Genomic DNA, 18342 nt, shown 5'->3' on the forward strand with positions numbered 1-18342 from the left:
TCGGACAAAAAAAAAATCGCTCCCCAAGGTGGTCCGGCATGCAAATCGAGACAGGTGCCCCAAATTTGGGTATCCCGCCCCAAAATTTGGTCCGTACACACTTACTAGGACGCCCGTACGATGGCCGCCCAAGAACCAAAGGACGGTCGTCCACTGTATGGTCCACACGTACCCTTACGTGGACACCCATGCTGCCCCGACCAGATAAGGTACATGCGTACCACTCCTTTCCCTGGCAACCGGCACCGTACCTTTCCCCTAGACCCATGCAAGCCACTGATCCATAGCCTTTGATGGTACACCATCCTTTCGTCCTTGCTTTGCGCAGCGCCCGTACCCTCAACCCCTAGCTATATAAACCCCCGGGGTCCGGGGTGCTCCACAGGCAACACGCATTTCTATGCAGCGTATGCCCTATTGTACCGTCGTCCGTCCCTGTGTAGCGTACTTGCTGCAGTACAGCCGCCCTTGCAGCCACCCCTCTCACACCCCCTCATTTGCCTCTTTTCAGATAAGCCAATTTTCCTCCATCCCCCTCTTGCTAGGAGGCAGTGTCCTTAACTCTTCTCTCTCTCCCCCCCCTGCGTGAATAGACTTATAGCAACCCTCACAGCCCTCTCCGCGTTTTTGGTCTTAAGGACATCTCACAATTCCCCCCCCATTTGCGTAGACTTTAATAAGGGATTTTTGCCTTTAGAAAGGGTTCATACGCTATAGTCTTTTGCTCATACGATGAGCAAACGATCTCAGAATTGAGATCCGATTGAAGCGTTTCGACCGCGACAGCGAGCCCTACAAGTCAACGAGAGGAGCACGCAACAACGAAATTAGGGAAGAGGCTCCCGATGCGGCTCCAACCCTCCCTCTTCAAGCTCCTCAAGGAAATGGTGGCCAGGTTAGCTTGGTTATATTTTAAAGAAGCATTTTTTTAATTAGTGATAATAAATGTGTATCTTTTCTTTTAAAATAATGACATAAAATTGTATGAAGTTATGAATTGTGTGATGCTATATTTAATAAATGGCATTGAAATTGTTATCTTTAAAGAGTGCAAGTTTTCCTGGCTTCAACGTTAACTCCGTTCCGTGCTTGTGTAGCCAGGCGACGTCATTAGCAAAGCCCGAGATTGGCCCAAGGTATCCCTCATACCATTGGCAGAATAAGGTTCGCCAATTGAGGCGAGAAGTTATGATGCTGCCTAGTTCTGAGGGCCCAGGCTAGTGCGGGTGAATAAGCCCACCCTAGTGTGCAGACATCCCTCTGAGGGGCGGGAGGATCGAGCGATGGAGCTTGAGAGGGCGACAGGCTGCCTGCCAGCGAGACCGATGATGAGGTTTATGGTCCCGTAGGGTTTTGCCCAACATGTAGAGGCTGGAAGGCTGAATTCTAGATCATCGGCAGAATAAAGGAAAAGAATAAGAGAGCCAGTTTGGCTAGTATGGAATTTGATTCATGTATCAACTTTTATATATATATATCTTGTCTTTGGCATGATTGTATTGTGTAAAAAGGCTGTTTTGTGAAAAGGGCCGTAATTAAGGAACATGTTTATTTATGTCAAACAGTGTGGTAGGATTAATTAGAAAACAAATTGACGTGTGAGTAGGGTGGAAAGTGGGAGGATGGAATGCCCCGATGGCACCATCCTACAGACGGGTGGACCCGATTAGTCGGGTAGCTTTCCAACAGATTAAGTCGGGTGGACCCGATTAGTCGGGTAGCTTTCCAACAGATTAAGTGAAAGCCCTTCACTAGATAATTGGGTTCTTGGGCAACTCTATTCTAGAAGACTAGGTCAGCGGCTGTGCCTTGCATGGATGAGGAAAAAAGCGTTGTCTCTAGAAATCAAGTCTAGTAGTTGCCCAATTTATGATGAATTACCCTATGGGTGATTTGACTTTTAAAAGATCACGCTTCCCCTGTGGAATAGGACTAGGTCTTACCTATGAATCATATCCTTGAATCTCTACATGGTCAAGGTGTCAATAAATTGGAAATTTTCTCCAAGCTAAGACTTAGTGGACTATCTTAAGTGTTTCCCCTATTTTAGAAGGGGGAACCTTACAATTGGTATCAGAGCCAAGTTTAGCTCCTAGGAATTGCCATTTAAGGACTGTTTTGTAATGAATGTTTTACCTAACATAATGCTAATTAATAAAAACATCTTACTAAAACAAACAACTTGAATTGATTGTAGGAAGAGGAAGATGCCTACTTGAAGTTTCTAATTTTCCAATGCATCTTCGAGACTGCTAGTCACTCCTCAAATTTCGAGTTCCGTGACACCATGGTGTAGATACTAAAGAAAATGTCCCTCCCTCATTTCTCTCGTATTGAAAGAGGATGGGGTAGAGATTTCTGGAGTCGTGGGCTGAGATATTTCTTCATCCGAGCAGATCAAATTGGGAACCTCACCACTGACCTTAAGCGGATTCGTTGGATTGAAAAGTTGAAGATGATCCGTTTATTTTGTTTCGTCGGTACCCCAAGGACCGACACCTCTGTGACTATAGATGGGATTCGCATACCTCAGGATCATTGGGTGTATGACAAAGTGATGCAGATCTTACGTGCTGATAAAGTAGCTATGTTGGGATCTACCCCAATCCAGAGTCTACCACCCTTACCATCAGTTTTTAGAGTCTTAGAAACTACAGCGGAACCCCCATATTTCACCTATGTGGACCGCTCTACCCTTATGTCATAGTCAAGCTTAGGAATTTTCCTTGATAGCAAATAAGACTAATTATATTAGTCTCAGATCTTTGTAATAAAACTCGTCCTTGTAAATATTTGGAAATAAAATCATTTCAATGTTTTACTCTCTAAAAATAAGCATTGTGCAAATATGAATCTTGTAATCTTAAAATTGTTTTTACAATGATGGCCAAGACGATCACCCTCCACTTCCCAATGCGCTTTACACTGATACCCAGGAGAAGAAGCTCCTGCTCAAGCAAATGGCTCAAGCAAATGCAACCTCCCTCCTTTAAAGTAGAAGGTTCAAAAGTTAAGAAGGATGCTGAATTCTGGATTGAGGCGATGGATGATTATTTCTCTGCCGTCGGTACTGGAGTAGCAAATCAGTCTATGCTTGCACGGTTTCGCCTCATCAGAGATGCTAAACTCTGGTGGAAACAGTGGTGCCGTGACAAGGAGGTCACCGAGCATTCTCAAACATGGGAAGACATCAAGCAGGCAGTGAAGGAAAGATATCTTCCCCCATCCCATGAATCCATAAAGATGAATGAGTTTTTTAGTCTTAGGCAGTGCAACTTAACTCTTGAGGACTACTATTTTAAATTTATCACTCTTTGGAAGTATGCCCCAGCTATGACTACTTCCCAGCAAGTGGCTCGTTTCTGCCAAGGGCTAAATGAACCCTTAGATTCCCGCCTTGAAGCAATGAGGCCAAGCACATTACAGGATGCTCTCATACGTGCAAAGCCCCTTGTGAAAGAAATGAAGACTGACAAACCTAAGCATCAAAAGAGATCTTACCCTGAGGCAAATACTAAAGATCAACCCTACAAGAAACCCCAACAGAATTTCCCCTACTACAACAGAGGGCGACAAGGCAACTCTTTTGTCCCCCGCTCGTATGATGCTTCTTCCAGAGAAGGCCCTCTGTGTTTTGAGTGCAATGAGCCAGGGCCAACTGTCCCAAAATGGCAACATCGTAGCAGAGGAAATCAAGGCCGTGGAACCCCTATCAACCAAGGTGCAAGAGGCGGTGGGCGTGGCAGAGGCCGCGGAGGAGTAGTTGCTACTAGGACCGCCTGTGTTATAAGTGAAGAACCGACCTTGGAAATGGCTGAAGAAGAGCGTGCCACTGTCCATGCGACAGTAGAACACCAAGGTCCGAATAAACAATTTGGTGTAATCCAAACCCCAGCCACTTATCACGGTAAGCCATTTCAGCTTTTGATTGATTGTGGCAGTACCCATTCATTTCTTTCTCCTAGGTGCTTGTAAAAATTAAACTTGAGTCAAAAAACAGCTAGAAGAATGACTGTAGAGTTAGCCAGTGGGAAAGAAGTAGTATCTCGCCACTCTATAGGGAAGCTTGATTTTGAGCTGGGTAATGAGCAAACTCATGGGTGGCCACTTTAGAGTCTTGCCATTAGGAATTTATGATGGAATCCTTGGGATGGATTGGTTAATTGCAAACAAAGCTAGCATTCATTGTAACCAGGGGAGTATCACTTTTGAAAATGAGCATGGCCAAGTAACATCTGTTCAGGGGATAACAGGAAAACCTAAACCTAGGGTAGTCAAGGCAAAACATCTTCTCAAGGGAACACGTAAGGGTCAGCAAGTTTTCTTAGTCAAGCTTAACAAAGCCATTGAACCTAGTATGGAGACAGAACCCTCTTGGCTCCAAGAATTCTCTGACATCTTCCCTGACGAGCTTACAGGGCTACCGCCTCCTCAAGAAGTCGATCATGAAATCGAGGTGATCCCTGGAGCTCAAAAAACGCCCTATAAAATATCCTTCTTGAAGCCATCGAACTTAAAGAGCAACTTTCCCAACTCATTGAGCAAGGATTCGCACGCCCCAGTAGCTCTCCTTGGGGAGCACTTGTTCTTTTCCAAAAAAAGAAGGACGGAACTCTCCGCCTCTGCATAGATTATCGAGGACTAAATCAAGTCAATCAAGAATAAGTACCCTATCCCTCGCATCGACGAACTTCTTGACAGGCTTCATGGGGCCAAAGTCTTCTCAAAAATAGATTTGAGGTCTGGTTACTATATCAGATCAAAGTCAAGGAAACAGATATACCCAAGACATCCTTCAATACCTGTTATGGCCACTATGAGTTTACTGTAATGTCATTCGGGTTAACCAATGCTCCTGCAACCTTCAACCGCCTAATGCAAGATATATTCCGTCCTTACTTGGATGAATTTGTGCTTGTTTTCTTAGCCAGACAGCTTATAATGCAAATGACAAATTGCATCTACCGTCAACAAAGAAGTGGTGCAAGTTTCACAGAGGGAGATGCTGCTGGCTAAGGCACATGAGCGTCATGTCCTTGAAGATCTGTACCACCAGACCACCTGCTCTACATGCAACTCTAGGGCACGTTTGATGAGTAGACACAGTAGCTTGGGCATTCCCTCGCCCCCATCACCGACCTCCAGCAGCAACTTAACCAGGCCCATGAAGCTGCTCAACACACCATGAGCTGATGGTTGAGCACCTCGCCCAAGACGCCCAGAATCGCCACCAAGGTTGTGGAGGAAGCCCTTGACTAGACTTAGAGGGATTTCCTGAGCCGCAGGGAGATTTCAGAAGCCACCATCCAAACGTTGGAAAAGAACCTTAGTGAAGCTGAAGCCCAGACATCACAGCCCCCTTTCCACCCCCTCTGCTCCCTCTTCCAGCACCCTTGATCATAAAGTGGATGCTCTCATGGACATAGCCAACATAGCCACTGAGATCCTGATCTTAGCACTCCCCCCACAAACACGCTACCACAAACACCCTACCAACTCATTGACCTCCATTTTTGGAGCATCCAACTGAACCTCCTCCAACACAACCTCTACCTCGAGAGACGAGCCCCTCTCTTGCCCACAGTTTCACTTCCCTCCTCACCAAGATCCCCATTTCCAGCATCACCCTCATCCCCCGCTTCTTTTTTCGAGGCCTTCTTTCTTTCCCCCACCCCCATGATTTCTATGAGCTCCCCAAACACCCTCTCCAAGCTACTATGATAGGTTGGTACCAACTGCTCCACTTTGGCTTCCCTTCTGACCCCGTCGAGCTCATCGACCTCTCCATCCCAGAAGGCCTATGCCCCTATCCCTAACCCTCCCAAATCTCTACTGAGGCTATACACTATTTATAGGATGTCGACTACCATGTGGTCAATGGCGCCTATCTCTCCCTCTAGAGGCGGATGCTCTTCCCCCGTACTCTGCAAAAGGCCTACTTATTCTCTACCACGGGTGTTATGAGAAACTACAAATCATGGCCGCAACTGGCATCTGCCAGTTTAACAACACCCATGTCTCTTTCCTGCTAGAGTTCACCTCAGAAGAAGCTCCTACCCCCCCCCACAGAAGCTTTCCACATGGCCCCGTAAATGCCCCTGACATAGGCTCGGCCCTCTCGATGACCACGATGGCAAAGATGACAGCCATGGCGCCCTCCCACCACCCCCACCCCCACCCCCATGCCCCTCCTCTCCCCCACCTCCCCCACCACGACCCAGTACCTCTTCCCCCCATACCAGTAGTAGCCAATCCCCACCATCTCCATCCCCGTCTGGCACATCCACCCTCCCACTCTTCCATGCACAACCTTCTTCTCCACCCATCTGGTTACCTCCATCACCCACACCCCCATCACTCCCTTTTTTATCACTCTACAACTGGGAATGCACACTACATTCTGTGACATCCCCTCCACTTCCACTAAACCCCCACCCATTTTTGACGCAAGCCTCGCCACGGGACCTCAACATCAACAACCCCTCCACCCCCCATCGCCCATATAATAGCCCTCCACCCAGAACCTCAAAGGAGAGATTTTGCCACCGCCACCACTGGAGCGTGAGGAGGTCAACCCTCCGCTCAATCCTCTCAATTGGCAGGACCCCCTCGACCGTACGGAGTTCGAGTAGGCAATTTCCATCCTGCTTGATCGACAACTCCAAGCAGATCCTATCACCCGAATCATGGACCACATGGACATCTATGTCCTACGTGCGCCGTTGCTCGCCCCATCACGTTCGAACTCATGGGCGAGGAGCCGGCCTAGAGGTGACCCTTCCTCTCCAAGCCTTTCATCTGGGAGACTTACTGCAATGCGCCTCGCGCACTCCGCATCAGCCCAGATTACCTCTCGATACGAAGATGGTGGGCGTGAAATGTCTTCCACGAGGAGCAAAAGCAGAACCCCAAGCTGAAATTCAACTTTCCTTAGTTCTCTCCTCGTTAGCACAACACCCTTGTACTGAAGCAATTATGATCTTGTGCTTTCATGACTTCACGCCACTATGACCAAGTCCCTAACCCACCAGCTGTGATCCAACAATTCACTTCTTCAACTTGATCATCATGATGCTGGAGTCTTTTCCAGATTAGGACCACTACTATGAAGGCTCGCAGGGTTTGGCCCTTCGACATCAACAAAGGGCCCACCCTCAAGCAGATATTTGGCTACTATGAGTGCATCATGTGGATGCCTGCTTGGTGCCTGCAGACCTTCGAAGATATGATGGAGACCACCTTCTCGACAAGCTACAAGGTCTTCCATCGAGCCCCCCTGCTCCAACCTCGCACCGAGACTTTGTCCAAACTTATTCAATCTACTGTTGTGCAGATAGATTCGGTAGCTCCGAGGATGGACTTGCATTAGGGAGGGGGGTATCTTAACCACTCCAGTTAACATTACCTTTTGCGTGGCTACACTCTTTGTAATTTATCTTTTGTAACCTCACAATGTGCTTATTGTATAAGAGACGAGATGATCGAGCTTATAGCTTGTGTAATGCCGATCATTGAAGAATAGTTGTACATAGAGCTAGAGAAACTAGGAAGAGTAGTTTTGGGTCCCCAATTGTAAATGGGTGGCCTGCCATTGTAATTATGAGCTCTTGTATATAAATCATTTTATGGAATATGAAAAGGGACAGACAATCCCATTTGTCTCATTTGGGCTTGTCTCTTCTCTCTCTCTCTCTCTCTCTCTCTCTCTCTCTCTCTCTCTCTCTCTCTCTCTCTCTCATTTGAGCTTGTGGATGCATGTTAGCTTGTGTTCTTGCTTGCTTGCATGTTTTATTGTTGGTGTATGTAATGAGGGATGGTAATGTTCTCCTTTCTCTTCTCCTCTACTCTCTCTTTGCTATCTACCAACAAGTCCCTTTTTCATGCTGAGGTGAAGGTTGAGCTCTCCATAGCTTCCTTTCTTCTTGCTCTCTACCTAGCCATTGGATCTCTTCTTGGGTGACACAAGAAGAGGTGGAGTGAGCCCCTAGCGGCTTCACATCGAGGAGTTCACCCTCTTAGGATTGGCCAAGTGCAACTCTCTGGACTCAACCCTTGCATGCATTTCTCTTCTCTCCTCTTTCCCTATTGTGTGCAAGAAGGTAATATGTTCTCCTAAACACTTATGTGTTAGGATTCCTTTCTAATGGTGGCCCCTATGCATCCATATTTCATGTCATGTTACCTTGTGTGTAAGGCTTCCTTTACTAGTGTGGATACTTTATATATCCAAATCTGTGAACAAATCTAGTTGCATGGGCTATTTATAAGAAATTCTGTGAACAAATCTAGTTGCATGGGCTCTTTATAAGAAACTTACACATAATCATCCCTCTTTTTGTCTTTTTTTCTGATTAACTATGTGGTATTTTGGTAATTTATCCTTGAACTTTATGTGATAATTGTAAAGACAACATTATCATTTGTACATTATGTTAAACTTTGCATTAAAAAAAAGTCAATATATTTTACTTCATTCATTTGTTTATGAGGAGCTTGTTATTGTGTCCCACGCCCCAACCTAGGCTAGAAGGAAATGCAACTATTGATGGGAACTTACTTGTTACCCGCACTGAGGTGAGCTCCAAAGTGCTACAATCATTTGGGTTCCTAAGCAAAAAGGCCCCAAGGCCATCACCATTTACACAAGCCTTAAAAAGCCTGCTTTATTAACTCAATGGTGTGGTGGACTCACAATTGAGAAATACACAAGAACCTACTTGTGATGTGCAAGATAGGGGAACAAGGCCTCACCACCCATTACATGAGTGGAACCACAAGAACTGAAATTCAATAACATCCAATAACCCCTTTTGTGAGTGGAACCACAAGAACTTAAATCTAACAAGGATGCAACTCTATAAGAACCTATCTTTCCTTGCATGAGGGAAACACTTCAACCTCCCCCATAACATTGCCACCCATTACCTTCAACTTCCTAAGAGCCAATAGGTGTATCAAAGATGGTAGCAATATAAGTGGCTTGGAAAAGCTCATTCACTAACCTTACACCAAATGAAGGATATCACATATATTCTCTCGTATGAATGTCGATGGGCTATGCAAAGGCCATCAACATTAGAGGGAAAGAGACATTAACAAGTTAAATCTTGCAGTCATAGTACCTCAATTGGTTGCTTCAATGTAAGAACATGTGCTTCAAAGAAAAATGTGGAAGAAAGTAGCAAAGAGTCAAAGAAAGTAGAAAGTGTTAGAGCTTGAAGAAACCAAGTAAAAGAAGAAAGCATACGAGTTGGAGATAAAGCTTAAGAATTGAGTTGAAGATTCGTTCCCACCCACTTGAAGAAGAAACCAAACTCTCAACCAACTAAACTCAACATTTGACTAGCCTTGCATTAACTACCAACAACGACCTTACATCAACATCATCATCGAATATTGTGTTAACTAACCATGGTTAACACTACATGGTGGCTTCCTTGATTGCCACACTTACACTCCAACAAGGTGACAACAAAGAGATAGTATGGTCTACCATGCTAACCAACTCATTATTCCTTTATTAGTCCATCATTAAACCAAGAGTTGATTGCAACATGATTTCTTGGAAAGTCAACACAAAGCACTCTAGTTCATGCCTTGAGAATAGTCCTACTAACCTACTTCCCCACACCACTTGACAACCCATCTCATGAAGTTTATTCCACCTCTATAGCCGGGATAGCTCCCATAGAGCTCCAATGACAAAAGAAGTCTGATTTTACATGTCACTTGTACATCAAAGTGAAAAAACTGAAAAAGAGAGGGGATGGCCAAAAAGTGAGCAGATTTCCTTTTTTAAATGGTTTGGGTCTGTGAGCATGATTGAGTGAGCATATTTGAGTTTTGTGATTGATTACACTCTTTCCTGAAGTGCCTAGAAGAGACAATGCCAATAGAAGTATTAAGTAACATTCCAAAGTTCATAGTGAATTCAATGTATTAATTCACAAACCATGTACCACTTTTTGTTCATCAATGTGAAAAATGTATGGCATAACATAAAATTAATGATATTCTAGGTTGTTTGGCTTTGTTCTAAATTTGTAAAAGAAATATGTATGTTAGTTAGAGGAAATTTTATTTCAATGCACATTAGTGGGAATAACTTTACTTAAGCTTGGAAATACTTATGACCTTAGCAGAGTAGGGTTCTAGTAGGCGCTCGTAAATGCACTCATCCTTCTCTAACAATATCACATTGTGATTCATATATGCTGCTGCAAGACCAAGTGTCCCAGTTCTAGAGAATAAATCCACAACATTATTCCCAGGCTTGCTGAACAATGAAACAATATACTTGTAGAACTTATGGCCTCTCTAGCAACCACCTCTCCAAAATAAGAGCCCTTTCTTTTGACCAAATCTTCAGGAGGAACTCTGGTGATTCAATAAATTATCATTCAAAATCAAACTACATGACGAACATAAAGATAATGATAACTAAGTACATACATGTTGAAAAGAACTCAAAATTAAACAAAATCTTAATATAAAAAAAGATAATTGAAACTAAATACATACATATCATGAATGAGTTCATGTGCTTCACATCAAGTTCCTCTCCAAGGTTCAGGTCTTTAACTTGATCACTATGAATTGAGAATACATTTTTTCGTGAAGAAGAGAATACAAATGCAGATAAGATAAGTCATGTCACCTGTGTTACACATTTATTAAGATAATGAAAATAAAGTATTATATGAAATTAGCTTCTATATAGACTTCTATGCAGAACGGTTACCTTTGTTGCCATTAGTCCCTTTTTTCTTCCCACCAATGGTGTATAGCGATGCACCACTACAAAACCTTGAATTAAGGCACAATGCTCTACCTTTGTAGCCTCCTCCATTGTGTATAGGCATGCAAAGAAGCCAGCATCAGAGAGACAAAAGTCGGCAAATTTAAAGCGAGGTATATAGATTATCATCAACCCTATTCCAAGATGGAATCTTATTTATGGAACAACCCTCTACAACAATGTGAGATGGGAAGTCACCAAATATTACCTCAACACAATGATCCACCGTCTTCCCTTTCACCTTTCCTTTAGTACAAATTATATTCAATGCTTTCATAATTCCACTCATGATGGTGGAGGCTTGCTTCCAATTCTGAACATCCAAAGCAATATCTATAATGCTTGCATTAAAGGCAAATATAATTCCTATCACAAATTTAAATGTTATCATGGCTAGGTCAAGCAATATCTATAATGCTTGCATTAAAGGCAAATATAATTCCTATCACAAATTTAAATGTTATCATGGCTAGGGATCTTCATTGTGATATGTATGGAGAGTCAACTCACCTTTTGGTTCCAAAATGTCTATTGGTGGATCTCCAACGTTCTCAGTTTCCTCTCCACACCAATGCTACTACTCCCTGCTTGTGTTACTTGCCTCAAGTTCATAGGTGGCATGAGTAATGTGGCTGCCGACGCAGTAGACTAGGGCATGGGATGTAATGAGAGTATTCTAAACATACAACACACATGCAAAACACGTGTTACATCATGTAATTATATTATAACACATGAAAGACAAACGATTTTCACTTACCGCATCTGTAATCTCAGGTTGTGCTCGTAGAAGTAATACAAACTTATGTTTTTAATATAGATCCATCTCTTCATCTGGTGCTATATTTTTTTCCATGTCCAACCACCATGGACAATGATCTCTCTCAATACTAGAAATGGCTTGTGTATAGGTGTAACAAGAATAAGAAAAAGTTACGGTTGACTATGGTAGTATAAGAACTCAAAGGAAGGATACACACTTACTCTTCCCAATTGCAAGTCTTCATACATATATGATTGTGTATCATTGGAAGCCCATATGGTTTCTAGCGGAGGTATGCTCTCAAGTAAACCCACACTCACAAGCTTAAGAAGCCACCTCCTTATTACATAACTTGATTTCAACAGGTGTCATTAATGATTTATTTAAGACGTCAAGAAGTATATAGGAAGCAGTTCACCTATAAATTACACGTTGTGTAGCCTTGCAAAGACTGGGCTGATGCTCGATGTCATTGTTGAATCTCATGCTTCCTTGTTAATAAGTCTTGAAAGCCTTTTTAAAGTACTTTCTTCGATTGGTCTCATGACATACTCTGTGTACCCATTGTCATTAGGAAGGCTCACTCTATCTACATTACGTATATCATGCAACAAAGATACCCCTAATTTGGAAATTTAAAGCCAATAAACAAACATGTGCAACCAATCTCGTATCTTCCTCTTATCATTAGGTAAGTACTCCAAGGGGCATATAAGAGATTGAGAATTGTCAAGCATCCCCACAAGAAAGGATTTGTCTTCATCTTTAATGCAAGCAGCAGCAATCATGTTCAATTTCTCCTTTGTGCCAATGTGTTTGCTTGGCTCATGCTAAGGCAAAGGGTGCATATTTTTGGTGAGCTTTTTTGCTATTTTGGTGAGCTTATTTGTTATCACAAACCACAATTACAATATTTTCTATTATTGTGAGCTTTTGAATAATTATAGGTAGTGAGTTTTTTTTCCATATATTTGTATCTATACATATACTAGATTATCAATTATTTAACTATAGTATTAATATACCTATAAATATCCATATGAAATAGTACTAATTATTGTGATTGGAGCAATCATATTTCAATTCACTTCATCGCCATATGAAATAGTACTAATCATTTGTGATTAGAGCAATCATATTTCAACTCACTTCATCGCCACACCAGACCATAGGCACAAATTCTATGATAAATTGCTCAACAAAGCCACATCATAGCGTAAGCACGCACTCTATGATAAATTTTCCATCAATGATAGGCAAGCATAGCAAATGTTCACAAAATCTTATCACATATATTATCATAAAATATTAGCAAAATGACATCATCAACCTAAAACATGTCAGCAAATATGTCGATAACGGATTCCCCTTCCATGGTGAAGGTGAAAACCAACCATTTGCAAAAGAAACTCAATTTATACTAGAAAAAAAAGACTAATACACATATAGCATTATAATTTTGCCAACCTGCAAAACACCAAACATCACTAAACATAGCAAAGTCTCTCAAATAGCCACATTACATCACTGGTGCATAGTCAAAGTATCATATTCACATCACACCATAACCACAAATTCTATGATAAATTTCTCATCAAAACATAGCCACATGGTAGCCAAGCATAGCAAATATTACTAGACAAAATCTTGTCACATACACTATCATAAAATATTGGCAGAGTGACATCATCAATCCAAAACATGTCTATGAGATCATGATCCTAAATCTCCTCATGCTACCCTTTATTCTCTCCCAGTAGATACTTCTCACCTTTTCACAGGTTCTCTCACATTTACAGATTCTCTTTTATAGCCTCTTGCTAAGGGCTTGTTCCCGCACACACCCTATTCACTTGTATATTTCAACATTTCTTGGTCGCAGAGCAGGCAAACGCATGGGAGGACTTGGAATGGACTCAGCACTAGGAGAGTACATAAACCGATTGAAGTTTCCACAATTCATTATATTCCACAAGAAATTCTTGAAAGACAATGCAGAATTTCCTTTGTTTTTTGCAATCAAGACATTATCCAGATACCTTGGGGCATATCCCGTCAGGTGGAATGCAGACAAAGTCATGCTTTTGGAGAAGCAGTTAGCATTGTGAATTTTTGGGCAGGGCCCTGGATTCTATGCACTAAAGAGTAAATATTACTTAGCCTATATTGCTTATGGATTGGTGTGTAGGATTAAGGATCCCAATATGCTAAGTGATTATGGCAAAAGGGAGCTTCTGAGATTCACAAAACCAAGGGTTCCTCCAGTTTGCGAGCTATAGGATGTTGCAGAGCCATCTTCAAAAAGGGCAAGGCTTCATGCACCCAAGGATGTTAGTGAGCAGGTTAAGGAGTAGTAGTATATTCCTATCTCTTGTAATAATATTCTCTCTCGTGTAATGTCACAGTGTTGCATATGATCATTTCTGAATTTGAAATGTTAATCATGGATCTATGGGTATCCAAATCTTCCCATTTCTTTGTTTTGTTACTCGCCATTCTGCATGCTTAATACTTGCATTAGATCTCCTCCATATATCTTGTTTTCTTTCTTTATTCACAAGTTTTACTGCTTTGATTAATTTGGGACGCTTTGAATTGCTGCTTGTTTTTGGCTTTGTGTACAAGCTTCCTATATGTCTACTGATGTAATTCCTCTAAATTGTTAGCTTTTTCTACTCCTCCACCATGTCTTGTATGATTGAAATACCCGGAGCGTGCTTGATAATGTGTTTTCTCCATTCCCTGGGGGTTGACCATATTGATAAACTACCATACTTCTTTGCAAAACAAGGGGTATGATGGTATATAATATGCTTCAAGAGAATAAAAGAATACATTAATTAGTATATTTTTTAATATACAGTATAAAAACTAGTTCAATGCATAATCAATCTAATACCATATAGTGGGTGATGTGTTGATCTGTCCATGCATCAATCATTGATCTCTTGAAGTCATCTAGCACTGTTTGAAATATCTCATGGTCCTCCTTCGTCCACACTTTCTTGTCACAGAACTTAAACATAGTGTCTAGAGATTTCCACACCTTGGCTTTCCGTGTTCTTGCTTGACCATTGTCTGCATGGTCTACTACTGCATTATGAACGCACTTCCATCTGTTGTTGTATTTTACGATCTGCACTGATCGTCTTCTTCTACGACCTTCTGGTGTTGGTTCAAATAGAAACCTTCTTGTTTTAATACCCCCAATGGAAGGTTTCTTAGTTACATTCTTCCCATCCTTAGACCTTTTTTCATCTTGTTCAATTTTTGCATGTCCACCATGCAAACCAATGTCTGATAGAACTTTCTCTAGTGCTTTGATGGATGTAACCTTTGTTGTATTGGGCTATAGAGTCCATGCAAAACATATGTATAAAAACAAGAGTTTTTCAATGATTCTTCAAAGAGCATGCATTGTACAAATGTGGACACTTGACAATGGAATATCGAGAATTGGCTTGAAGTTTGGGTCTTTCAAGTGCCTATCCCCGGTGCCTTCTTCCAATACCTCTTATCAAACACCTTTGTACTGCACATGCAATATAAGTAGGGACTTTTTGAATTGGCACCCTTTGACACATTGTGCATACATTTTAGAGTTTTAAGATCACCCGCCATATGCCACTCCACCTTATATTGTCCCATGCCTTCCACATCCAAGATTTTACCATTTCTCTGCTCGCTGATGATCTCGGGTATCGATGTCTTATGAAAGACCCAATGCAAAACATCAAAATTCTCTAATTCTACCTACAATACATAAGAAACATAGAAATGCAACACCCATTAGTGTTTTTTATATGTAATTTTTTTTTCACAAACATATCCGAGTCTAATAAATTTTACCTCAAATGATCCCAACGACAATATATTGTTTTCAGATTGAACACTAAACCATCTAGGATCATCTTTTAGAATAGATGTATCAAGCGCCCTGTTCATCAGTGTGATGGTGGTAGCCCTTTCTAACTTTCTCTCCTTCACAATTTGACACTCATCAAGCTTTAGCACAAATTTGAGGACACCATCACATTCTTCAGGAGTAACTTCAAACAACTGAACAACATATGATTGTAAGGCCTCCAAGTCGTAGAAAATATTATTGTATCTATTGTAGACCACATCTCCTATTGGTGCAGCATAGGTGTCTTCAATATGAAATGGGGTTCCTAGTGCTTGCAGTACCTCTTCGTTTACTTGTTTACGCATTTTTTTTTTACCAAAGAAGGATTTGGCAATAATGATCCTTTCATACTAGAATCCTTCATCTTTTCCTGCAAAGTCTTATAAATGACTGAGTACCCTCTGTGTGATATACCAGCCTCATCAAGTATTGCCTGGATGTCCTGTGGATTGAGTTGATTATCTTTAAAAGTCATTTATTTGCTTTTCTGAGACCTTCTTATATTTCTTCTCGTTCATCAGTGCTTCTGCATAATGGCGATCTAAAAGAAGACTTAAATGTGCGCCAGAAGGTTCTGTCGTTGATTCTTTATCAGGGTGCAATAATGATCTGATATCATATTGAAATGCAAAAATTGATATACATGAACATATGCAATAATGATTGCTATTCATAAAATATCACAATAGAAACAATAAACCAGTTAATAGAAAGGAGCTTACTTGATTGCATGTATTCTCTTCTTGATGCCACCACCTCCTAGATTCATTTGCTCAATAGAAAGGAGCTTACTTGATTGCATGTATTCTCTTCTTGATGCCACTACCTCCTAGCTTCATTTGCTCAATATCCCTTAGTTTTTTTTGTCATTTACGGAAACCTAATGAGGTCTGCTTATGTCTTAATTCAGACATTTGTTTTTCAAGCCCTGAAATGGTTTCCTTATTGCTTAATAACTTCTGCACACAATGCTCCATGGTTTTCTTCAAATGAATGTTCTCCTTCTCAAACAAATCTCTTTCTAATTTAAGAACATTTCTTGTTTCTTCCAAGTGATGTGCATATCCTAGGAGCCCATTATAGCCATCTCCAACAAAGTTAAGCAGAGATGTCGTATTCCTAAATGGGGTGTGGAGTTTGTAAAAGGGTATTTTGGATATAACCTCCCATCAATCCATAAATCTATGTTTTTCTTCCCTTGCATCCTCAACATTTCTTTAGAAGCAGTACACAAAGTATTAGGTTTATTTCTCTTACTTAGAGGTTCATATTCATGTTTAAGCTTGATGTGCAGGTTGTAAATGTCTCTTTTCTCTATATTCCTCCTTGCTCTTGATTCTCTATGTGTTCCTCCTTGCTCTTGATTAGTAGAAAAATCTGAATGGAAAGAGAAAGGTGCCAAAATAGTAAAAAGAAGTAAAGAGTCCAACTAATTTGTAAGAAAAACCTTGATTTTAAAGGTACCAATACCTGCAAACTTTGATATGTAATAACTTCGAAATTTGAGGTAAAGTTTCTTGTAGGGAGGGAAGTCGAAAACCTTCAAAATTTGAGGTGAAATTTCTTGCAGGGAGGGAACTCAAACTATTTTTAGATGATCCTTGGTTCAAATTTCAAGAAATATTCTATTTCGGCTTGTACATAGAGATTTTGAGATATAAGCCATTAAACTTGGAGAATTGACCAATTCATTGTTCATGTAGTACATATAGTACATGAAGAGATTGAAGACTTCGAGAACTGGCAATATTCTATCATTTTTTTGTACATTTAAGAATAGAAACATATCTTCTATATCTCAAGAAAATGCCAAGAGAAAATACGTCAAAATCAATTTCACCTTATTTTTTAGGCTTTTTGGATTATCTCTCTCTAAGCTTAGTTGGCACTTCTTAGAGGGCCCAAAGTTGAGTCCAAAATTCCCCTAATGGTTACTCAGTAATATGTTTTTGAATATTCTTCCTTTATCTATGTGAAGTCTTTGTCTCTAATTGATTTCAAAAAACCTATGTGAATCAAATTATCTTTGTGTTTTTGAAATCCTTGTGTCTGATTTAAATTTCATGTGATTAGGCCTCTATTTTGATTGTGATTTAGCAATGATATATTGAAGCTAATCAATCTCTCTAGATTGAATCACATCAAAAAAGATGGGCTCGTAAGCTCACAAAATATTTATAATGAAAAACAAGTCAAAGAGTAAACAACTTTAAGAAGTCCCCTCAACTTCCATGGAGTGATCAAAAGCATGATAATTCCTATCCACCATGGATGGGATATTTTCTTGCATGCATCACGGTCTTGTGTTTGCAGACATGGAGTTTTATTTGTGTGTCAACAATAGCACAATTGTTTGGTTCACAATGCAAGCTTGCAGATAGTATCATGGTCTTGTGTGGAGCACCATGTGTACTTTGAGATGGAATGGAAGGATTCTCAAAGGGGTTTAATCTTGTGCATACTCAATAAAGTACTCCTCAACTTGATTGCTATAATAGCAACATCTTATCAATACAAATCATCATAATCTTACAAGAAATTGTACTAAGGTTGGATATGAATGATGATTGTTGTTGCGTGTTATCCCCCCATACCCATTTTCCTTCCTAAAACTCCAAGTTGTTCCACAAACTCTCTCCTTGTGATGAGAACCTCAGTTGTTCCATAGATGATATTTTTCAATAGCTTCAACTTCTACACAGTATGGGTAGCTTCTACTGTTAGCAAATATACAATTGCAATTTGGAGTTTGTCCTCCTTGGTCCCCTTGCCCTTGAGAACAGTCACAAGTGCATTTTGATTAACACTCCCTCGCCCAAGCATATCATCCTCTAGGTTATAGTATCCATCTAAAGACCTTACCTTGATTTCCCC

This window comes from Cibotium barometz, chromosome 6 (genome assembly GCF_041138505.1).
Source record: "Cibotium barometz isolate CiBa-2024 chromosome 6, ASM4113850v1, whole genome shotgun sequence".
NCBI lineage: Eukaryota > Viridiplantae > Streptophyta > Polypodiopsida > Cyatheales > Cibotiaceae > Cibotium > Cibotium barometz.